Genomic DNA, 26,335 nt, shown 5'->3' on the forward strand with positions numbered 1-26,335 from the left:
GTTAACTCCAATATACATTAGTAAAAATAATTATTGAAATGATCAACTTAGATGTGTCTATTATTGAATCTTAATTGATATGAGCATTATTATAAAACAGTTATTTTTTTGTTTCTATATTAAATGTAAAAATTGTGAAAGTTTAGTGATGTTTTGATTATTAAGACCACCAAGTTATACTGTGCTTCTTGTGTGTATACCTAATTAAACCTTAACTGAGATGCTGATTGTGATATGATAGATAATCTTCTTTGTACATGTATTAAATTAAAAAATACGTGAAAGTATATTCAATAAAACTTTTATTTTACTTACTCTCCATGATACCTGTTAGAAAACAGATTCAATCATTAGTAATTAGCCTAGCCATCAACTAACCTTCATAGCTTCTCCAGTTTATAATTTTCCTAGCAAAGTTTAGAATTTGTTTAAAACTCGGTATTTTGCAAGAAGTAAGAGCAATGGAAAAAAACATAATGCAATATTAGTAGTTTCATTATTAATTATTCTTTAAACAGCTAAATCTGGTTGTGCTTTGCAGGTATTAAAATATCACAAGATGAGAAAAAGATAAAAGATAATAAATACAAATTGCAAAATATGACAAGATGGGAAAATATATCTATAATAAAGACAAATTGCCAAGACTTGTAAGTCATTGAAGTCTAGTTTGTGGTAGTTTATTTCAAATCTTCAGTTTTGTTTTTTTCTTATGGTTTGCTTCTAATTTCATGGAAATTTAATATTATGAAGCAGCCCTTTTAGAATCATTTATGTTGACAGTCAAGATTATATAAACGCTCATGGTGGCTGTTAATATAATGATACAATCAAATAATCACCAACAACTTCATTTACATTATGAATCCTTGTTTTTTTTATGATTTTCTTTTTCTCACATCACATCAATACTACTTGTGAAAAATTCGTTGGGCCCAGGAGGATATTTGGGCATTCTAAAACAGGCTAGGAATTACCTTTTGTGGAGCCCATTGTTAACAATTCTGAATTATTAAAAAAAGATTAGGAAAGGGATGCAGAGTGGGACCTCTTAATTAATTAATATTTTGTCAATACAATAATAGTATAAAAAAAAAGTAAAAGAAAATCAATAAGGCCTATATCCGACCAAAATCGAAACAAATCCAAAGGTTAGGGATGGAAGTGAAAAGAATGGCGATTCTGTGTAATTTCCGCTTTCAAATATAAAAACTTGTCATCGTGTATCACTTTGTTGTTTTTTTGATTGATCAAAACTACAATTCTGCAACTGTGTAGCTCGACCCCCTTCACCTCTATCACTTTTTGTTGTTCTCATTCAAAACTTTAAGAATTTCTTTTTCTTTATCTGAAAGACTTTTTATTTTGTATTCACGAATGGAATTGGAATGCTCTGCTTCATATGGGAAACCATTTGGCCAGAATTCTTCCTTTTTGAGTGACTGTGTTGTTGATAATACAATGTCATTGATGATTTCCTTAAATCATATCACTAACTAATTTATTTGAAATGTCCCACTTTTCTGAAGAAAATTGATCCTTTTTTTTTGTCTGTGTCAGTTTATATATTTGTTTGTTGCACAGCAAGTGCTCGTTGAAATGCCTACATGAAACCCGAGGGATTTGTATTGGACAGTAAAAAATTTAACATGTTTAATCTGCATATAATAATTATTATAATCCAAAGACCAGAAGAAGTAAAACTGTGCGTTTTCTGTTTTCATGTGTTAGATACTTACATAGTACATACATCAACTATTTATATATTAGCTTTTGAATTTTGAATTTCAGAAATATATATGGATTATTTTACCAAATTGTGTTTGTCTTTGGAAATTATGCAGTGAAATGTTTATGGCACTCGAATATACAGGATATGTTTATGCTATTGCTAACTACTCTAAATTTCAAACTACCAGGATGTTGCAGAATATACTTAACATGTTCGATGAAATGCCTGACAGAGATATCATTTCATATTCATCTATTTTTCTTACAGCACTTGGTTACTGGGAGATTCCATACAACTATGCCAAGAGCTACCGGATGATATGATCAGTGGAATCCAGTCCCTCAACCATTTTGTTATTGTTTTCCCTTTTTCTACCTGTTTGATGAAAGTTCCCTCTAATTTACTAGCTCTTTTGTTCCAAATCCTAAGCCACTTTGAGCAAAATAACTATTAAATGATTCTTTATTATCTCAAATATGCACCATGATCTAAACAAATAAAAATGCATTGCATACACCCTACATTGTGGTTGAGAGACCTTGATTCCTCCGAAGCTGTGACACATCCTTTCTGCTTCCATAACATTATTCTCGACCTTAATACTATATGCTTAGATAAGGGTGGTCTACACAATATATGACCATACATATCATAAAGGATTTAGATAAATAACTTCAAGACAAAATTGCAAAAATAGTCCCTGTGTTATGCATTTTTTTGGGGTTTTAGTTCAAACCCCGACTTTTTTTGGATTCGTGGTCCTTTTGGCCATGTTTGTACGTAAATTTGGTCCCTCGTAAAATTGAAATGACTATAATGCCCTTATGATATATTTTTTTATGTTTTTTCTATTTAATTTAAATGAAAAAGAAAATAAATAATTATTTTGGGCCCACATCTATCTATCTATCTATCTATCTCTCTCTCTCTCTCACTCTCTCTCTCTCTCTCTCTCTCTCTCTCTCTCTCTCTCTTAAAATAAAAAAACAGACCATTTATCGTTGCATCTTCAAAATCATGTTCATCCTCGTACCAATGTCCAAACAAACCTTCATCCTCACCACTCATCTCCCCTTTTTTGCTCACCTGCTCATCTTCTCCTATTTCCAGTGGGGAACACACCCAAATCTCGATTTCCGTTGGTGCTACAAACAGAATGAAAGCTTCATCCCTACCGACTCACGATTCCACCCTTCTCGCTTCCATCGTCGCTCCTACTACCGTTGACCTGTAAAACTCCTTTCGTTCCTTTGGTGCAAGAGAATGAAAGCAAACGACACCCCCACCATCATGTTTGTGAGTTTGTATTCGTTGTTTCTCCTAATCTATTGGTATCTCCGGAATCAATTGAAGCCACAAACAAATTGGGGGCTTTCGAAGGATTTCATCATCTGTGCTTGGATGTTTCTCCCCCCCCCCCCCCCCCCCCCCCCATTTGAAACGTTGGAAGAAAAGGAAGCTATATATGATTTCTTCTCCACCTTACTAATTAGTTTCATATCCTTTCTTCTTCTAGTGTTTTTTTTGCTTTATTTTTTTCGAAAATGGTCTAACAGTTGGATTTGGGAGGGTTGATGGTTGAAGGTGATGGATTTTTATTTCAATTACTCTTTTTTCGAATTTGATCTAGAAGATGGATATAGGTTTTAAGTTGAATTTGATGGACTTGAAAATTAGGTTAAAAAACTGAAATTTAGGTTGACGGTTTTAAAATTACTGATGTGTGTTGTTCTTGAGTATGTATATTCATCAGTGTGTGTGTTTAGAAAATCATATGTGTTTTTTTCTTGAGTATCTATGTTCATAAGTGTATGTGTATTTTGAAGAAGTCTAGAAAATCTGAAGGGTGTATGTGATTTCAAAAAAACCTAGAAAATATGATGTGTTTTTCTTGTTGTTATGGTATCTTCAAATGTTATTAAAAGAAAATCATGTTTGCAGATGGGTTTTAATGTAGGTGTGATGGATTTCCGTTTTGATTTTGTGTTATTGGGGTATCATATGTTTGTTGAACCTAAACCCAGATCTTCATACGATTCATCCCAACATCTGGGTTTGTATGATCGTATTAATCAGAGAGAGAGAGAGAGAGAGAGAGAGAGAGAGAGAGAGAGAGAGAGAGAGAGAGAGAGAGAGAGAGAGAGAGAGAGAGAGAGAGAGAGAGAGAGAGAGAGAGAGAGAGTATGTGGGACCCTATTTTTATTTTTTATATATAATTATTTATAGGTAAAAAAAAGAAAATGGAAAATAAATATAATAAGGGCATTATAGTCATTTCAATTTTACGAGGGACCAAATTTACGTACATACATCGCCAAAAGGACCACGAATCCAAAAAAGTCGGGGTTTGGACTAAAACCCCAAAAAAATGCATACCACAGGGACCATTTTTGCAGTTTTGTCTAACTTCAAATGCATTATACTTCTGTAACTCCTAAATGGAAAACCTCAATTTGCAATAACTGTTATGCCCCGGGATTTGGATCTCGTGACTGCCCTATACTTGCAGTTACAGGAGCCGTGAATCTCCAGTAACCTAGCCCCCTGCTGCAGGAGACTAAGCCAAACAAGTAAACTGATATTATTCTCTGATTGTTAAGAAATTCAAGCATGCTTTATTCCAATAAAGACTGCCCTTTAAATAAGGAAAACAATTACTCAAAAATAAGGAAAGCAAATCTCCTAAATCACCAAGACTTTGGAAACAGAATTAGACTCAAAACTAGACATTATCTTGAATTAAAATACTCCTAATTAATAGCATGCATTAAAAAATGAAATCCTTTTAGCCTCCTCCAATTGCCTTAGGTTCTTTCTTACGCTTCTGATAAACTTTGCCATATGTGTTATTGGAAACTATAACATTACTCCCCTCCTCCGCATTGAGCTTGTCCTCAAGCTCAAAATCTGGATAAGCTTCCTGGAAGGTGGCTTGATCTTCCCAAGTAGCACTCTCGACAGAATAAGGAGCCCACTGAACCAACAACTCGGGTTTGCCTTGCAAATTCCGCATATGCAACACATTGACAGGAGTACATAGAGTCTTTCCATCCAAGAGCTGTGAAAGTTTGGTAACCATATCAGGTGGGGACCCGTGATGTGGCTTCAATAAGGACACATGAAACATGTTATAGATACGAGACCCCTCTGGTAATGCCAACCGATAGGCGGCTGACCCGATTTTTTCAATAACACCAAAAGGTCCATAAAACTTAGGAGACAGCTTATTAAAAGTATTCTTAGAAACGGACATCTGGCGATAAGGTTGCAGTTTTAGCCAAACCCAATCACCCACCTGAAACTCCAGAAGGCGATGGTGATCATCATAAGTTGTCTTCATGCGTTGTTGTGCTTCAGCCAGACGGTTGCGTGCTTCTTGTAGGAAGGTCGTACGGTCGATCAAGGCTTGGTCTACCGCATCCACCTTACAGTGACCTCTCACATAATTAAGCAAACTAGGTGGATCCCTTCCATAAACAAGTTTGAAAGGCGTCGCCTTAAGAGCCGTGTGGTAAGATGTATTATAACAGTACTCCGCCCAAGGTATCCATGTAAGCCAACGACGCGGTCTATCCCCTGTCAAGCAACGTAAGTACATTTCAATGGTGCGATTAACCACCTCTGTTTGGCCATCACTTTATGGATGGTAGGCTGTCGAAAAAGAGAGTTTTGTTCCAGAGAGATGAAATAATTCTTTCCAAGGCACTTTGGAAGATTTTATCCCGATCAGACACAATGGTTTCGGGAAGACCATGCAGTCGGACAATTTTTGAAAAAAACACTCATGCAACTGATTCAGCCTTGTACGGATGCCCGAGGGGAATAAAATGGGCGTATTTAGAGAAACGGTCTATGACAACAGTAAAGCCGATTTTCCCGACACCTTAGGGAGAGCCTCAACAAAATCCATTGAAATATCATCCCAGATCGTAGTAGGGATCGGTAAGGGCTGCAAAAGACCTACAGGCTGTAGTGTTTCCCATTTATTGCGTTGACACACCACGCAATTACGAACATAGTCTTGAACCGTCTTTTTCCATCCCTTCCAATAGAAATCTCGACGAATCTGCTCCATAGTTTTCTGAGTCCCTTCATGAGCCGAGTCATGAATGCTTGATAGAACTGTCTCTACCAGCGGTGAAGTTGGTTGCAAATATGCTTGTTTATTGTAAAAAATGAGTCCATCTCGGACTGACCACTTGGTCGCCTCGGTACCGCCTATAATCCGTTGGCGCAAGTCTTGAAGGTCCGCACTAGTGTCGATCTCTTGTTGGAGGGAAGAAAAAATATCTATGCAGACTTCTGATAAAGCAAACAGCTCACCCATCCCGATCTCTTCTTCCCGCCTGGATAAGGCGTCTGCTGCCTTGTTGAGGGCCCCTGCATGGTATTCAACCTGAAAATCAAAGCCAAGAAGTTTACTGACCCAATGTTGTTGTGATGAGGTTGTGAGGCGCTGTTCCAGCAAAAACTTTAAGCTATAATGATCTGTCTTGATCAGGAATGTTCTGCCCCACAAGTAAGGTCTCCAATGGGCAATGGCCTTAGCTAAGCCGATTAGTTCTCTCTCGTATGCCGGAAGTTTGTGGTGGCAGTCTGCAAGTTTACGGCTAAAGAAAGTAATTGGGTGGTTGTTTTGCTGAAGGATTACGCCAATGCCACTACCTGATGCATCACACTCGACAACAAAAGTGTTTGAGAAATCGAGCAACGCTAAAACCAGTGATTCTGATAATGCACGTTTCAAGTTTGTGAATGCTGCCTCTGAATCTTTGCTCCATGTAAAATCGTTCCTTCTAAGCATGCTAGTTAATGGGGCGACAATGTTGCCATAGTCTTTAATGAACTTTCGGTAATAGCCTGCCAAGCCGAGGAATCCGCGTAGAGTTCGGATATTATGAGGTTTTGGCCAATCTTGAATTGTTGCAATCTTACTTTGGTCAACCGAAACCCCTTTCTGGTGAATAATGTGACCTAGATATGTGACTTCCTTGCAACTGAAGGAGCACTTGGAATTTTTTAGAAAGAGCACTTGGAATTTTTTAGAAAGATTCTGTGTGCGCGTAACAGGCCGAAAACTGTTTGGAGGGGATGAAAGTGCTCCTCCCTTGTTCGGCTATAGATTAAAATATCATCAAAAAAAACCAAGACGTACTTGCGCAGTTGTTGGCGGAAGACGTCATTCATTAAACTTTGGAATGTCGATGGGGCGTTTGACAACCCGAACGACATGACAAGGAATTCGAAGTGTCTGTGGTGAGTGCGAAAAGCTGTTTTCTCGATATCCAAGGGTGACATGCGGATCTGGTGGTACCCGGAGGCTAAGTCGAGCTTAGAAAAAAACATCGCTCCATGTAGTTCATCAAGGAGTTCCTCTACTACCGGGATAGGGAACTTGTCTTTTGACTGTTTTGGCATTTAATTCTCGGTAGTCAACATAGAAACACCACGGTCCGTCATGCTTTTTGACCAGGAGAACAGGAGAACTAAAAGGTGATTGACTAGGCCGAATTATTTTGTTCTACAACATCTCTGCACACTGTTTTTCAATTTCATCCTTTAGGAGATGGGTGTATCGGTAAGGTCACACCGTAACTGGTTCGGTGCCCGAATGAAGTCTGATCTGGTGATCACATGACCGAGAGGGGGACAGACCCTAGGGTTTTTCAAAAATATCCGAAAAGGACTTCAATAATTTATCGAGGTTTGGCTCATTCTCATTAGAACCACTAAGAGCAGCAAGTGTTGTCGTGTCGTGTGTCTCGCCATGCCATTTAATTACCCTACCATCGATAGTAAATTCCATCTCCCTAACTGTAAAATCCCATTAGATGGGCCCCAATCGTTTCAGCCAATGAATCCCTAATACCATGTCGAACCCTTCCAGTGGAATAGCGAAGAAATCGACTGAAAACTCATAGCCTTGAACCGCCATTTGTGTATTGCGACTTATCCCACTACTCACTATTCTCCCTCCATCTGGTAGTGCGACACGAAGTCCTGGGCAGTGATGCACCGGGACCTGAAGTTGGTCGGCTGCTCTGCTGGCAATAAAATTATGGGTGCTGCCACTATCAAGAAGCACCCATGTAGTTCTGGAACCAATAAGTGCTCGCACCTGAAAGGTTCTGTCAGTTTTTTCTCCACGTATGGAACTCAGCGAAATTTCTGGTGTTACTTCAAGTTGAGTCTGATCTTCTTCGTCCTCATCTGCCATCATAATGCAAAACAATTTGGCACACTTGTGACCGACTAAGAACATCTCGTCACAATTGAAGCACAACCCCTTTGCTTTCCGTTCTGCCATTTTAGATGTCGTGAGACGCTTCCAAGTAGGGTTCCTTGGTTCTTTTTTTGTAGCAGCTGCCCCTGTTGCTTCCCGGTTTCTGATTGCATTTGGGAGTCGACTTCCCGATGGGGGTGCTCCGAGCCCTCTAACATGGCCTTCTTCTGAAAATTTGAGCTCGATTTTCCTTGCTAGGTTCATGGAAAAATATAGGGTATTTGGTTTTGCGTACTCAACTTCATACCGAATTGCATTGGTTAAACCTGCACAGAAGTGCCAAATACTGTGTTCTGGTGTGACCCCCATGGTCCGCCCAAAAGGGATTTGAAACCTTCACAGTAATCTTCCACTGTTCCAAGTTGGCGTAAGCGGGTCAGCTCCCCTAGCGGATTCATGCTGATAGGCGGCCCGAACCGGATTTTGCATTCTTCTGAAAAATCATTCCACATCATTCTGTCCTTCATCCTCCTGAGATTATGATACCAACCGCTGGCTCGCCCTTGCAGAGAAAACATGGCTTGTTGGACCCATGCATCAACTGGTGTTTGTTGTTCTTCAAAGAAATCTTCACATTTTTGTAGCCACTCCATTGGGTTAGTTTTTCCATCATAAGTTGGGAATTCCATCTTTGCGAACCTTGGTACCCGGTTGCCACGGTACCCTGTGTCCTCAAGGTCTTCCCACTCCTTTTGTGGTCGCTCCTGGCGGATAAATCCTTCTGTTTTGTACTGGTCCCAACTGCGGTTAAATGGTTGTGGTTGCCCAGTTCGCCATGAATCATTCCCTTTCCCGATTACTCGACCTGATCTATTTGGTTGTCCCCCAACAGGACCCTTTCCCCATCCGACAACCGTGGTAGTTGTCGGTCCTTTAGCTTCTAAAGCACTGCCGGAGCCGAAACCTGCCCCCTGCCTCTTCCTTGACTTTGCTCGGGTGGATCATCGAATGACTCCATCTCTATCTCCTCCTCCACACTAGCTTCTGAACCCCCTTGTTTATTGGATTTGTTATGGCTCCGTGCAGATAAGCCTTCCTCCAATGTCGCTTGCTTGGCTTGTAAGGCTTCCATCGTAGCATTTAATTCACTTGTGCTTTGGGTTTGTTGGGTCATGAAGGCTTCCAGTTTCTTCATAAATTCCTCTGATTGGTTTGTCATCACGAGCGGCTCTGATACCAAATTTGTTATGCCCCGGGATTTGGATCTCGTGACTGGCCTGTACTTGCAGTTACAGGAGCCGTGAATCTCCAGTAACCTAGCCCCCTGCTGCAGGAGACTAAGCCAAACAAGTAAACTGATATTATTCTCTGATTGTTAAGAAATTCAAGCATGCTTTATTCCAATAAAGACTGCCTTGTAAATAGGGAAAACAATTACACAAAAATAAGGAAAGCAAATCTCCTAAATCACCAAGACTTTGGAAACAGAATCAGACTCAAAACTAGACATTTTCTTGAATTAAAATACTCCTAATTAATAGCATGCATTAAAAAATGAAATCCTTTTAGCCTCCTCCAATTGCCTTAGGTTCTTTCTTACGATTCTGATAAACTTTGCCATATCTGTTATTGGCGACCATAACATAACTTTTTTGAAACAACCTTCTAGATTGTTCCTGTTTTTAAATGCTCTGATGGTGTGACTGAAGAGTAAATGTATACTCGACAACTTTTTGATGATATATTTAAATACATAATGATTTAATATTTTTGTGTAACAAATATTCTTTAACTTTTTAGGTAATGTATTGCTAATACCACCCTAATGACTCATCATTGTTCAAAGCTGGTTTTCCACAAAAAATATTTATGTAAATCACATATCAAGCAATATAGGAGCTAACAAAATTAGATGCCCATCTCCTTCTCCTTCTTCTCTCTTTTTCATGACCGGGGAATACCCGAAAGACAAGAACCAACCCCTTTTCACCCCTCAAACTAACCTCCGGTGAAAAAGAAAAAAAAAACGTGATACTGATGATTTTCTCGGCTAGTGAGGAGGGTGATGGTGGTGACTTCAAGATTTTCCATCTCCCCAATTTTCTGTGGAATCTCTCCAAATAAAGCATTCTTTGACAAATTTAAGACAATTAAGTTACAAAGATTGGTGACTTCATACGGGATTTGTCCTGTTAAATTGTTGTTTGACAGGTCAATGGTCTTCAATAATTTCAGAGTGCTAAAGAATTCACGTTCAACTCCTTTCCACTCAATCATCACATGATCAACATAGGTCCCCCATTCATATGTATCACCTTCTACAGTTCTATACACCATTACATCATGTGATATTTCTTGTTGAATCATGCCCGTAAGATTACTCAAACATGAGGGGATGCTTCCATGGAGATTGTTCATCGACATGTCTAAAATTTGAAGATTTGCTAGATGACATAACCGGGCTCGCTCTTTTAACTCAAGGAAATGTTCCCCATCACTTTTGGCACCATGCCTTTGACACTACCACCTTTCTGATTAATCGGATGCCAACTCGTGTCTCTCAATCAATTTCTCCATATGAGCATATTTTTCACAAACAACCAGATTACTTATTTCTTAAGGTTTTTGCATGTCAATGCTTTCCGTATCTTCATCCATACAATGCTCATAAACTTGAATTTTGCTCTACCCTGTGTGTCTTCTTAGGTAATAGCCCGACTCATCATGGCTATCGGTGTCTTTGTAACACCCCGGATTCCCAAGTATTATTTTTATTCTTTATTTTTGGGTGATTGTGAGGAGACTCGGCGAGTTGGAGTCCAAACTCGCCAAGTAGGATCGCGGTTTTGTACGCGGGTTCGCATCTGGACTCGGCGAGTCCAAAAGTATTTCCAGGGTTTGAGACCTATTTAAAGGGGCTTATGGCCGTCATTTGCGGCCACCAACCCCATAGAGAAACCCTAAAGAGATTTTGAGCATTTTGGGAGAGAGAAGAGGCCATTGTTGACCTTTGAAGCTTTGTTTGGCAAGGCAAAGGAGATTCTAGCTAAGAGGAGGCAAGGGAGGTGGACATCCTTCGATTTTGGAGCTCAGAGCATCATCTTGGAGGTATATTTTGGCTTCCTTATCTGTTGTCATGATAAACATGGGGGTTAGGGTTTCTTGACCCCTTTGTTGGTTAGATTTGATGTCCATTTCGTCCCTATATGTAATGAGGCTTCGGATGAGATCCATAGAGGTCCAGAGAAGCTTTATTCGTTAAGCTTTATGAGGATTCATGGGAGTTTTGACCTAGAGTTATGAGATATGGGGCTAAAACATCATCTAGGAGCAAATAGTTGTTGTTTGAGCACCAAGGTTTGGACTTTACGTGATTATCATGCCTGGGGAGGCCAGATCTATGATTGTATGGAACAGATCTGACCTCAGAAGTGAGTTTGAGTTATGCATAGCATGGACTCGCCGAGTCTGAAGAACAGACTCGGTGAGTAGCATGAAGTTTGCCTGTAACCACTCAGCGAGTGGTCTTGTCGAGTTGAGGGGTCGACTCAGTGAGTCAGGGGGGACTGAGTCAAGCCGGAACTCGTCGAGTTGCTCTTGAGACTCGGCGAGTTGAGTCGCAGTGGCCCCGCGATTTATGCCAGGTGAAACTCGTCGAGTTAGAGAAATACTCGATGTGTCAAGAGAGGATCCAAGGGAGTCAGTGGACACGTATAGACTCGCCGAGTCGCCCTAGTGCACTTGCCGAGCCCGATCAAAGTTGACCGTTGACTTTTGTTGACTTTTAGGGTTTGGTCAGCGATGTGGCCTTTGGGCCAAGAGAGGGGGAAAATGGTCTTTTACCCTTAAGAGGGTGCCAAGAGAGGGTTGATTCTAGTCTCAAGAGTTATATTCATGAGAGTATTTGTCTTATGTGTTAGGCGGTGGCGAGTTCGAGATTCAAGTGTGGGGATATCTGCTTTCTGCTTGCCAGGTGAGTCTTCTCACTATACTTTACCTTGAGTAGGTAACCAGAGTTATGTGACAAAGTATTTGTATGCTATGTATGTTATGTGTTGTACTGCATTATTTCTATGTGATTTATGCTGTGCATGTTTACAGAGTTAGAACCGGAAGGTTCATAGAGCTAGAACCAGAGGGTTCATAGAGTAGGGTCCACAGACCCATAGAGTTATAGCCTCAAGTGGCTAATATGTGTTATGTGTGGTATTTTGGGGAACTCACTAAGCTTTGTGCTTATAGTGTTTTGTGTTATGTGTTTCAGGTTTCTCTCAGGATCACGGGACGACACCGGCTCGATTGTACACACTAGAGAAAGAATCATGTTTTGAGGATCCTAGTTTATTAAGCAAGTGAAAATGGAGTTATGTTTTTGTAATTCGATTATGAGTGGAATTTTAAGAAAAGTGTTTTTAAGAATTAAAGATAATTTTTAAATGAAAAATTGTTTTGAAATTTACTGTGTTACAAGTTGGTATCAGAGCCTTGGTTTGAGGGATTCGGATGCACCTTCGGGTAAATCTGGACTCAAACTGAGGATTTAAGAAAATTTTTCAAAAAGAAATGTGTTTTGATAAAGAGAATAAGAGTTTCAAAGAGAAAGCATAAAGAGCAGTGTGTACAATCAGCCAGAGCCCGAACGGTGATTTCCCAAACCACCCTTATTTTGTGTTATGAGATATTTGTGATATATTTTATGAGATAGTGTGCATGCTAGAGGTAGGCTAGGCAAATCATATTTTAGGATTAGAGTGGCCTGATTTGTGATGCCTTAGCCTAGGGTTGCTGATATATGTGATGTGCTTTTGAGTATGTGCTGAGCGAGAGTGTCCAGCAGGAAATCTTTAGGGGATTTGAGCAGGGAAGTAATATGGAAGAGGTATCTATATGAGCATATGAGGAGCTTGCCGAGAGGGTAGCCAGATGCCCACGTGGGGCGAAGTTGTTAGAGTTTAGTGATATCCATCACGAATAAGGAAGGTGAGTGGATAATAACCTAAGGAGGTTTTTCGTACTGAAGGGGACGCTTCAATGCCCGAATGCTGCTTGCTTCGTGCTTTGTGGAACTCTTGATGATGGGAGTCAGCTATTAAGTGAATATGACGATATTCAGGAGGTAGATGACTGGCATGATTAGGAGCTCTTCAGCAGCTGATGGCAGAGAAGTGTGGGAATCTAGGAAGAGACTAGGGAGTAACCTTAGCCAGACGAGTGCGCTGGCAGAGTAGAGAATTTCGCTGGGGAGCGAGCACGCGCGATGGGATTAGTGAAAGAACAGGTCGAGTAGCTACTTAGGAGCTCCGAGATAGTTCGTGTGGAAAGTATGGGTAGATGTGGCAGGTAGTATGGGCCCGTACTACTGAAAGCAGAGGACCCATACTTGATACAAGGAGTATTCTGGAGGTTCTAAGGAGCGGATTGAGGAGTGATGTTATGGTTCGAGTACCATACATCGGAGCGGATTGAGGAGTGATGCTATGGTTCGAGTACCATACATCGGAGCGAATTGAGGAGTGATGTTATGGTTCGGGTACCATACATCGGAGCGGATTGAGGAGTGATGTTATGGTTTGAGTACCATACATTGAAGCAGATTGAGGAGTGATGTTATGGTTCGAGTACCATACATCGGAGCGGATTGAGGAGTGATGTTATGGTTCGAGTACCATACATCGGAGCGAATTGAGGAGTGATGTTATGGTTCGGGTACCATACATCGGAACAGATTGAGGAGTGATGTTATGGTTCAAGTACCATACATCGGAGTGGATTAGGAGTGATGTTATGGTTCGAGTACCATACATCGGAGCAGATTAAGGAGTGATGTTATGGTTCGAGTACCATACATCGGAGCAGATTGAGGAGTGATGTTATGATTCAGGTACCATACATCGGAGCAGATTGAGGAGTGATATTATGGTTCGGGTACCATACATCGGAGTGGATTGAGGAATGATGTTATGGTTCGAGTACCATACACCGGAGCATATTGAGAAGAGATGTCATGGAATGGTACCATAGTTCGTAGTGAATGATGCTTGTGGTTCCCCGGTTATCCGGTCATGATTGAGTTCGAAGAGGCGTCCCTTGAGAGGGAGATCGAGAGCCTCTCAGATTATTTTAGTAAGGAGTCAAAGAGAGGGGAGAATTTTGGTCTGAGTTGAGCAATCAGTCGATAGAGGAGATGTCACCTTCTATGATCTGGGTGGTACTAATTATGTTCGTGTGCGAAACATGAGAAGCATGATGTTTAAGTTTTGGGTTTGGGGGTAAACCCTGTAGGTTGTCATTGATGATGATTTTCCACCAGAGTATCAGGTAGCATGTGTGCCGCGAGGCAGTGATTTATCATGAACAGATAGTCAGTTGGGACTGAGATAGTCGAGGACCACATTACACCTATTTGAGTATAGTAGGGTGTATTGTAGTGGTATTAGTGGGGAGTTCAGTCGAGTTTAGCAGTGCAGTGGGTTTTCTATTTATGTTGGGTATTGAATATGGGAGTGGGTCCCTGTTCTTGGGATGATCCATGTGTTGGAACATTGGTTGATGAGTTGAGGTAGGGGAGTACGATGATTTTATGGTTCAGTCTATGAGCCAGTGATGTTATTGGTTAGTTGAGTTGTTTGGTATTGGATTGGTACGAGACTTGGAGCGACTAGAGGCAGTCGTGACGAGAAGTTCTTGAGGATTTCATCTGAGGTTCAGAGTATATGAGGTCGATTGATTTCCTTAAAGGGGATTATCGGGCGTTGTGTAGCACTTTCCAGGGGTAGGTGCGATTTTGCTGGTGAAAATAGTTTGTGGGATGGTTGTGTGCCAATTGGTGATGGTTCGAACCCTGAGTGGGGGAGAACCGGGTACCGTATGGAAGAAAGCAGAGATTTGTCAAGAGTGGTTATAAGTGGGTATAGAGATCTGCGGTAAGAATTCATGAGACCAGAAATATTGGTGATCGAGGAAAGGGGGTCAGAGTGAGTTAATGCAGGAAGTACTTGTTTGAGAATGATGAATGTCTCCACGGCAGGTGGTTATTGGTCAGGAACCTGGTAGTGGTCAGTGTTGTTGCAAGTAGGTAGAGAATGATTGGGCAGCCAACTCCCAGGTCGATATGCGTATTCTTGCTTGGATTTTGAGCGGTATGAAAAAAAGGGTTTAGGAGAATTATCAGCGTATTCCGTAGCGTTAGCATTTTCTCGTATTCCAATTGAGTAGTTGGATACACCGAAGTTCCAGTTTGGGAAAAATGAAGATCTAATTATGGGGTTCAGAGGAAATGTATTATTGTATCTATATGATGCTTGGGGCAGGAGATCAGTGGTTGTGGCAGGATCTTGTGATGTTCTGTTGGGGTGTTCCGAGGTATCCGGGTATGATATCTTGATTTCGGAGTTATTCGTGAATCTTGAGCTGAGACGACTTGTGGTATATCAAGTATCTATGGTTCTAGTGGGAGCCCTTCGAGTATTGGCATCCAGAGGGATTATTTAAGAGAGTGGATCTCCGCAAGGGTAGGCATTTTGTTATGTCGATTGCCTCCAAAGTCTGTGATGCATATTCGGGTCGAGTATGGGTAGCTACCTATGATAGTCTGCGGAGCAAGAGTCAGTGGAGGTAGAGAGTGTTGTGATACTGCGAGGAGCCGTAGTACTCACTAGTCAGAGAGTGTTGTGATACTGCGGGGAGCCGTAGTACTCACTAGTCAGAGAGTGTTGTGATACTGCGAGGAGCCGTAGTACTCACTAGTCAGAGAGTGTTGTGATACTGCGGGGAGCCGTAATACTCACTAGTCAGAGGGTGTTGTGATACTGCGGGGAGCCGTAGTACTCACTAGTCAGAGGGTGTTGCGATACTGCGGGGAGCCGTAGTACTCACTAGTCAGAGAGTGTTGTGATACTGCGGGGAGCCGTAGTACTCGCTAGTCATTGAGAGGTCATCATGATGTTGCGGGAAGCCATAATACTCACTAGATGGCAAGAGAATGTGATGATGGATTGTTCTCCGATCAGTGTATGATGTGGAAGAGTTTTGGGCTTGAGTAGCCCTAGTATTGAGTTTTTGGAGCCTAGTTGTCGAACCGGGGGTGAGACGGGGGTCACCGTCTCTGTCGGGAGATTCGACGAAATGCGGAAGGGATATGCACAGCAGACACTAGAGATCAGAGTTGAGACGATCCTCGGCTGGATTGTATTTTTTTTTTCGCATAAGGAAAAAAGAATTTCGTGACTTGCGTGTCGCTGGGCCGGGATAGTGGTCACGGGGAGGAAGTTAGTGGGATTTTTGGATCATAGTATGGGTGACCTTTGGAGGATCAGCTGTGGAGTCAAAAGCTGACCTGGTGCTCAGTCTCGAAGAGGGATATGAAAAATGAGCTAGAGCTTATCATGGGGATGTCTGAGGACACTTCAGAGCGAGCAAACGATTCAGACGCTCGAAGACATGCTTCGGGCATGTGTATTAGATTTCGGAGGGAGTTGTGGCACGTATTTACCCTTGGTTGAGTTTTCCCATATCGACAGCCATCATTCGAGCATTGGGAGGAGGTGTCGGACCCCCATTTGCTGGGGAGAGGTCGGGAAGCGTGTTATGGGTAGTACGGAGATTGGGCTGCAGACGACTGCGCAGATTCAGTAGGTCAGGTGGAGGTTATTGACCGCTCAGAGTCGTCAGAAGAGTTATGCGGACAGGTGCCGGTCCGAGCTCGAGTTCCAGATCGGCGACCTTGTGCTCCTGAAGGTCTCTCCTTGGAAAGGAGTGATTCGATTCAGGATGAGGGGCAAGTTGGGGCCCCGATATATTGGTCCATTCAGGGTGGTCGCGAGGGTAGGCAGGGTAGCCTATCGTTTGGAGTTGCCAATAGAGTTGGGTCAGATTCACGACACTTTCCACGTGTCGCAGTTGCGAAAGTGCATAGCCGACAAGTCAGCAGTAGTGCCACTAGAGGATATTCAGGTGGATGCGAGTCTAAATTATGCTGAGAGGCCAGTGGCGATCAGAGATCGAAAGATTAAGGTTTTGAGGAATAAAGAGGTGTCACTGGTGCAGATCCAGTGGCAGCATCGGAAAGGGTCAGAGTTAACTTGGGAGCCGGAGCGTGAGATGCATGGGCAGTATCCGGAGTTATTTGCAGAGCGAGACTTCGAGGGCGAAGTCTAATTCTAGTGGGGGCGAATTGTAACACCCCCGGATTCCCAAGTATTATTTTTATTCTTTATTTTTGGGTGATTGTGAGGAGACTCGGCGAGTTGGAGTCCAAACTCGCCGAGTAGGATCGCGGTTTTGTACGCGGGGTCGCGTCTGGACTCGGCGAGTCCAAAAGTGGACTCGGCAAGTCCACGATGTTTAATGAAACCCTAATTTCAAGGGTTTGAGACCTATTTAAAGGGGCTTATGGCCGTCATTTGCGGCCACCAACCCCAGAGAGAAACCCTAAAGAGATTTTGAGCGTTTTGGGAGAGAGAACAGACCATTGTTTACCTTTGAAGCTTTGTTTGGCAAGGCAAAGGAGATTCTAGCTAAGAGGAGGCAAGGGAGGTGGACATCCTTCGATTTTGGAGCTCAAAGCATCAGCTTGGAGGTATATTTTGGCTTCCTTATCTGTTGTCATGATAAACATGGGGGTTAGGGTTTCTTGACCCCTTTGTTGGTTAGATTTGATGTCCATTTCGTCCCTATTTGTGATGAGGCTTGGGATGAGATCCATAGAGGTCTAGAGAAGCTTTATTCCTTAAGCTTTATGAGGATTCATGGGAGTTTTGACCTAGAGTTATGAGATATGGGGCTAAAACATCATCTAGGAGAAAATAGTTGTTGTTTGAGCACCAAGGTTTGGACTTTACGTGATTATCATGCCTGGGGAGGCAAGATCTATGATTGTATGGAACAGATCTGACCTCAGAAGTGAGTTTGAGTTATGCATGGCATGGACTCGCCGAGTCTGAAGAACAGACTCGGCGAGTAGCATGAAGTTTGCCCGTAACCACTCAGCGAGTGGTCTTGTCGAGTTGAGGGGTCGACTCAGTGAGTCAGGGGGGACTGAGTCAAGCCGGAACTCGCCGAGTTGTTCTTGAGACTCGGCGAGTTGAGTCGCGGTGGCCCCGCGATTTATGCCAGGTGAAACTCGTCGAGTTAGAGAAATACTCGACGTGTCAAGAGAGGATCCAAGGGAGTCAGTGGACACGTATAGACTCGCCGAGTCGCCCTAGTGCACTCGCTGAGCTCGATCAAAGTTGACCGTTGACTTTTGTTGACTTTTAGGGTTTGGTCAGCGATGTGGCCTTTGGGCCAAGAGAGGGGTAAAATGGTCTTTTTCCCTTAAGAGGGTGCCAAGAGAGGGTTGATTCTAGTCTCTAGAGTTATATTCATGAGAGTATTTGTCTTATGTGTTAGGCGGTGGCGAGTTCGAGATTCAAGTGTGGGGATATCTGCTTTCTGCTTGCCAGGTGAGTCTTCTCACTATACTTTACCTTGAGTAGGTAACCAGAGTTATGTGACAGAGTATTTGTATGCTATGTATGTTATGTGTTGTACTGCATTATTTCTATGTGATTTATGCTGTGCATGTTTACAGAGTTAGAACCGGAAGGTTCCCAGAGTTAGAACCGGAAGGTTCACAGAGCTAGAACCATAGGGTTCATAGAGTAGGGTCCACAGACCCACAGAGTTATAGCCTCGAGTGGCTAATATGTGTTATGTGTGGTATTTTGGGGAACTCACTAAGCTTCGTGCTTATAGTGTTTTGTGTTATGTGTTTCAGGTTTCTCTCAGGATCACGGGACGGCACCGGCTCGATTGTACACACCAGAGAAAGAGTCATGTTTTGAGGATCCTGGTTTATTAAGCAAGTGAAAATGGAGTTATGTTTTTGTAATTTGATTATGACTGGAATTTTAAGAAAAGTGTTTTTAAGAATTAACAATAATTTTTAAATGAAAATTTGTTTTGAAATTTACGGTGTTACAGTCTTGACATTCAAACCAATCGTATTTATGTTGCCCGTCATGTTCGATTTAATGAGCTTGTCTTCCCATTTTCACCCAATTCCATGACCACACCATTCTACTCTAAACTCGATCCTCCATCATTTATGACCCAACCGGTTAAGAATCCTTTACCTCCCGAACCCCACACAGTTTTTCCAATTCCAGAAATTCCTACATCAATCACCCCACCACAGTTACTACTTCTGATGACGAATCTCCTATTTCCCTTAGTGAGTCCACAACTACCATGTCTCCATCCACTACTCCCGCTACTGAGATAGCTACTCATCCGAGCACAAGTTCCATACCAGAAGCTACTCCGCCGAGTCCATCCCCCCAGTCCTGTCACTCGCACTCATTCCATGTCTCTCCGACCAAATCCCAAACCTCGTGTTCCTTTTGATCCTTCTACATCCCATGTCACTCGGTCTAAATCAGCGGAAACAAAGCCTTCCTCTTTTACTGTTGCTAACAAATTTGTTAAGTGGTGTAGGGCTATGGCTGAGGAGTACTCTGAACTGGTTCAGAATGAAATCTTGTCCCTTTTTCAGACAATTATAACATTGTTGGGTGCAAATGGGTGTACAATATTAAGCGAAAGGCGGACGGAACCATCGAACGTCATAAAGCTCGTTTAGTTGCCAAAGGATTTCATCAACAACTAGGTATTGACTTTGAAGAAACTTTCAGTCCCGTCGTCAAATCTACCACAATTCAGGTGGTTCTCTCACTTGCTGTCTCTCAAGGGTGGTCACTTCGTCAGCTCGATGTTCAAAATGCATTTCTCCATGGGCGTCTTAATGAGACTATATACATGTCTCAACCACCAGGTTTTGTTGATCCTGCTCATCCACACCATGTGTGTCGGCTCAAGCGATCTATCTATGGTTTAAAACAGGCACTCTGTGCTTGGTTTCACCGACTCTCTAGTGCTCTGGTTAATCATGGATTTACCGGCTCTAAGACCATCTCATCATTGTTCATCCACTCTCGGAGTTCTATTGTTCTTTACGTCCTCGTCTACGTTGATGATATTATTGTGACAGGGAACAATGCATCCCAAATTGATCGCTTAGTCTCCACTCTTGGATCTGAATTTGCCTTAGGAGATTTGGGTGGCTTACATCATTTGTCGGCAGTCAAACGTATTCTTCGGTATCTTCGGGGCACAAACTCTCTTGGACTTCTTATTTGACACAATTCCACATTGGCCTTTCATGCCTTTTTCGATTCTACAATTAATGCCTTCTCCGACGCTGATTGGGCCGGGTGTCTCGATGATCGGAGATCAACAGGAGGCTTTGCTATATTTCTTGGCACAAATAACATTTCCTGGTGTTCACTAAAGCAACAAACGGTCTCCCGCTCCTCCATCGAGGCGGAATATAAAGCCATGGCCGACACTGCGGCTGAACTTACTTGGCTTCAGGCTCTGCTCAGAGAACTGGGTGTACTCAAGCATCTCCAACACTTTGGTGTGATAATCTTGGCGCTACCTACCTCTCTGCCAATCCAGTGTTTCACGCTCGCACAAAACACATTGAAATCGATTTTCACTTTGTTAGGGAAAAGGTCTCTAGAGGTGAGCTACGGGTTCGGTTTATTTCCACTAATGATCAATTGGCCGATGTCTTCACCAAGACACTATCAACACCCAGGTTTCAATTTCTTCGGTCCAAGCTATGCAGTTATAGCGATTCAAAATCAAATATCGGTCAAGGGCCGATATTTGATATATAGGTTATCGCAGTGGGATATCGGTATTTTTATATTACGTAGCGCCTTTGTAACCTTGTGTTGTATTTGATAGATACAAGGTCATTAAGTAAAACATATAGTAAATTAGAAAATGTTAGAAGCAAATGTTTGTCAATCCCAAAAAAAAACCCCACCATATATCTATATTTTAAGATTAAATGAAGTGATTTAATTAAAACTTTAGCTATAAACGCTATTTCACTGCTATCCTACTGATATTTGCCAAATATCAGTCAAATAGTGGTCAAATATCGGTGAATATCGCCGCTATTTTGGACCGCTATTTAGTATCACTATTTTGCCAGCTACCGATAACCGCTGTCCCACTAATATCCCACCGCTATTGACTGCACATGGTCCAAGCTTCAGGTCGTGTCCCGCCCTTAGCTTGTGGGGGCATATTAAACCAAGGTTTAACAATAGTTTATAGTCAAGGGGTTAGTTTTGTAATATGTTTCCTATATATATCTTGTACTCTTGTATTCAACGTAATGAGAAAAAGATTAACCTTAATCAATTAAGGTTTTATAGGATCCAAGATAAAGCTGTTGCAAGTTGGTGAGATTTCCAAACTCTGGAGGAATGGTTCCATAAAGAGAGTTATAGGAAAGGTCAAGGTACCTTAACTCAGTCAAGGAACTAATGGAACTGGGAATGGTTTCATTAAGATTATTGCCACCGAGGTTCAGGTAATTTAATTTGGTCAAAGAACCAATGAAGGTGGGAATGGTTCCATGAAAATAACTGTAGGAAAGATCAAGATAATTCAAGTAGGTTAAATTAAGCGATGAATGGCTTATCTCACCAACAAGATTAAAGTACTGGAAATCAAGCCTTGTGACATGACCCGTTTGGGTGTTGCACGTGACTCCCCTCCATTTACAGCAGTCATGTTCCTCAGTTGTTCAGGTAGAGAGAAAGCCATCGGGGTCATGAAGGGGAGCTTTGATAAGAAGGAGAGCAAGTCTCTCATTATCCAAACACTGCTTCATACCATTTCCTCCTGCTGCTACCAATTGGCTGGGAGTTGTAGTCACAAGGAGTAGGAAGAGAAGTGAGGTAATTATAAAAACATAAGGATTCATAATGTAAATCAAAATCTTGCTGATTTTTGGTTTGTAATACTTTGTATTGATGCATATATCAACTGTCCCCATGAGGGTTTATATAGTCTCCACTTTTAAAAACTCAAGATAAATGATTCTAAGTGGGTGGCCATAAATTGTGTGGAATTGCTTTCCTAAATTAAACTTCAAAGACTTGCAGGTCTTGGCAATTTGTCTTGATTATAGATATTTTTTCCCATTTTGTGATATGATATTTTTTGGTATGTGATATAAATCCCGAAATGTAAAACTAATGAAATCATTCAGACAAATTCAAATCTACCAATGAAAACAGTAAGTCAATAATGATATTATTTGGGCCTAACAATCTAATCATGACTATGAAATGAAGTTTTGTCACTTGCATTAACTAAATCATGAACATATATGAATGAAACCAAGTTTATCCATTACAGATTAATCATGGTCTTTTCCATCCTTAAAAATGATATTACGTTAACACTACATTAGTAATAATTCGATTTAAACACGTAGGATGATAATTAATACAATTTTTGCAACATTTTTTGTCCCTATTCCAAATAAAATGACTATAATTAATACCAGCTATACTCGATCGGGGACCAAATATAGTCATTTTAATTGAAAAATGGACAAAAATGTTACAAGGACCTCAAATAAGGACCAAAACTGAAATTTTCAGCTATACTCAGGGACAAAAAAAACATTTTATTGTACTAAAAAATAAACATAAGACTCCAATTCTGCAAGAAAACTTACCTTCTGTTTACCTAAATTAAGCTCCTGTCAATAAAAATCACATATTAAAAATTCCAATTCTGCACATGTGTTTTCTAACCAACAATTCGTAGCTTCTGAAGCTCCACTCCCTTCACCTCTATCACTTTGCACCACTCATTTGGAAAATTCAAGAAAATCATGTTATTAATATTATTCAGAAAGACAAAATATTCAATGATAAAAAAAGGTATAACTGACTTCAAACCATGTTATTTGGCTTTTGATTATAAACAAGTCATCATTTTTATTGCAGTTTCCAAGAACGAACAGCTTTCGTAAAATTACCTAGAGTTTAAATGAAACAAACAACAATGTACTTTCATTGATTTGTTTAGTAATTATTATAGTATCCTACTTTCATAGTTCGCTACCTTTTGATGTAATATAAGGGGTATGTTGGTCATTTGAAGACATCCAGTATAGTACTTTTTCCAAAAAAAAGAAGGCTTTAAACCGGATACAAATTACAAATAAAAATTATTGAAATAATCAACTTAGATTCTGCTTTATATTAGTATGTCTATAACTTGTTCTTAACTGATATGAGTATTATTATATGAAAGTTTATTTTTGTCCGTGTATTGAATGTAAAAAATTGTGAAAGTATAAATAATGATGTTTTCATTATTAAGATGATTAAGTTATATTGTGCTTCTTGTATGTACATACATAATTAAACCTTAAATATTGAGATGCTCATTATGATATAATAGATAATTTGCTTCGTACGTATATTAATTTTAAAAATACATGAAAGTATACTCAATATAGCTTTCATTTTACTCTCTATGATAGCTGTTATTAGAACACATTAAATAATTAGTAATTAGCCTAGCCATCAACTAAACTACATAGCTTCTCCAGTTCATAATTTCCTAACAAAGTTCCAAATTTGTTTAAACACCTAAATCTGGTTGTTCTTTGTTGGTCTTAAGAATGATCTATAGCGCCATACTTTCATTTCTTTGTGAAAAATATGACACACCAAAAAAATATCAAGAGATGAGAAAAAGATATAGATAATAAATACAAACTGAAAAAAATATGACAAGGTGGGAAAAGATATATCTATAATAAAGACAAACTGCCAAGACTTGTAAGTTTTTGAACGTCTAACTTGGGGCAACTAATTCTAATTCTTCATCTTTGATTTTTCTTATAGTTTTGCTCAAATTTCATGGAAATTAAGTATTGATGGAAATACTATATGCCCCACACAAGTGGCCACCCATTTGAGGCCACCTACTCAGGAGTTAGGATCATTTATCTTGACAGTCAAGATTATATAAACCCTCATGAGCCCAAGAGCAAGTTTGGGCCTTCTAACACAAACCAGGAATTACCTTTTGTAGAGCCCATTGTTAACAATTCTGATCACATTACTTTTGAGTCTTCGAAAATATCACAAGTTTGGAAATGATTTTGATGATAAATACAAATTCCCAAGACTTGCAAGTCTTTGAACGTATAATTTGGGGCAATTTATTATAATTCTTCATCTTTAATTTGTCTTTTAGTTCAAATGGTATTCATAAACTTTTATTCTCAACCCTTTCTTTCTGAAAAACTTGTTCATCAGTAGTCATTCAGGGGCCATGTGCTGCAAATACAAGAAACAACTTGGTAATAGAAACTATAAACCCAGGAGTACATTACACTTTCAATTTCTATTTTTTTTTGGAAGGGATGGAGGGTTAAATGGTAATTTTCTTTGTGTTTTTATATGCTACGAATATATGAATTTTCCAGGATATCTTATTTCATGCAAAACAGGGATAAGGGCCACCCATGGTGTTGGTGGCAAATATATTGATATGGGAGACTTAAAAACCCCAGCCAAATTACATATTGCAAAATGTAAAACTAATGAAATCATTCAATGAAATAGTAATGATATCATTTGGGTCTAACAATTAATGACTGTGAAATGAACTTTTCTCACTTAGATTAACCAAACAGTGAACTTATAAGAATGAAAGCCAGTTTATCCATTCCAGATTAATCATGGTCTTTTCGATTGTTAAAAATGATATTAGGATAATACTACATTAGTAATGACTCGATTAAAAACATATTAGACTATACTGAATACAACTTTTTGCAACTTATTTGTACCTGTTGCAAATAAATTGACTATAATTGAAATCAGATATACTCGGGACCAAAAATTTAGTTGAAACATGTACAACAACATTACAAGAACCTCAAATAAGTTCCAAAACTGAAATTTTCAGCTATACTCAGGGACCAAAACTGTCTTATTTTACTCAACACTTACCTTCTGTTTACCTAAATCAAAAACCATATATTAAAGTCAGGATTCTTTTATTTCATTTGCTTGAAAATTTTTAATACAACTAACCTCCATTATACAGCTACTTCGTATCTTCTGAAATCTGAAGCTTCACCTCTATCACTCTAACACTATCATTTATAAAATTTAGAAAAACCATGTTAATAAATATATTAATCTGAAAGACAAGATGTTCAATAATAAAAACAGGTGTAACTGACTTTAAACCATCTTATTTGATATTAAGTTGGAATTTTTATTAAAATAATCAACTTAGTAGTTTAAGTCTTAGTTGTAGATAAAGAATGCTACTTTAACAGCTAAATCTGGTTGTTCTTTGCAGGAAAAATCCTCAAAAATGTTTTGTATTTGAATGACATTGTTATAATTTATAAATAGGTAGATTTTTCAAAATACATTGCTTTAATAGAGTATACATGAAATTATGAAAATACATTGCTATAATAAACATATTAATGAAAGTATGTTGCTGTTTCTTACAGGGAACCCTTTTGCATTTGACCAAATTAATTATCATTGAATTCAAAATAAATTTGTTTTCATCCGAATCGGTCAAACAAGTTAATCCCTGGCGATTTTAGCATCAACCATTTCTATTGAAACTATCTTTGAAACATATCATCAACAAGTCTAATTCAACAACAACCAAATAATATTATGTTGCCCCTACTTGTTTGTCATGGTCAATTTAACCAACTTGTGCAGTTAGATCAGATTGTTCATTGGTGGTTTTGATATGGAGAGTGTTATAATAATATACACAAACACAAGCTTCACATTTTGGGCACAATCAACCAACAGACCAGATATTCATAAGGAGACCAAATTTACATCTGATCTTTCCTTTTAAAAATATTACATATGGTCACTCGAATCATCTCTCTTATAGAGTAGAAAGATCACTGACTATTACATCAGAAAAACGAAATTCGGAAACGGTTTCACTAAGGCATAACATCAAACAGTTGGTGTGCAGTAGAGATCAACACAAAATGGAGGTCTAAATTAGTAGAAAAATCATCAAACCTGTTGTCCTGTTCAGACTCAAATAGAGAAATTGAAAACACGAAAAAAATAATAAAAATGAGAGAAAGAAACATACCTAATCAACGTTGGACTCCACAGACCTCACAGAATGCACAGTGGTATAATTACTTGGCTTTGCAAACGCTTAGTTGAAGCTGACAAAAGAAATTTGAGATGGAGATAACAACTCTGCTGTGTGACCTTATCGATTCATGGAAACAAAAGAAATCTGATTAGGTGATAACAAATGCACATAAATTGTAGCGACACAATGAGGACAGTATCCCAACAATAGTAATAAACTTTTAGGGGAAAAGCAACGAGCTTCACCAGCTCCAAAACAGAGGACACTGAAAAATAGTATCAAATCTTGTATGGGAAGCAGAGTTCATAATAAATAAATTAAGGATATTATAAGAACACAGAACAATG

The 26,335-nt window shown here is 39.9% G+C and overlaps 1 pseudogene; it reads left to right on the forward strand.

Annotated features, from left to right (window-relative positions):
- The window catches only part of LOC145002515 (UDP-sugar pyrophosphorylase-like), a 59,794-nt pseudogene that overhangs the window by 31,557 nt on the left and 1,902 nt on the right, over window positions 1–26,335 (forward strand).

Source organism: Lactuca saligna, chromosome 6, assembly GCF_052625555.1.
Source record: "Lactuca saligna cultivar CGN05327 chromosome 6, ASM5262555v1, whole genome shotgun sequence".
NCBI lineage: Eukaryota > Viridiplantae > Streptophyta > Magnoliopsida > Asterales > Asteraceae > Lactuca > Lactuca saligna.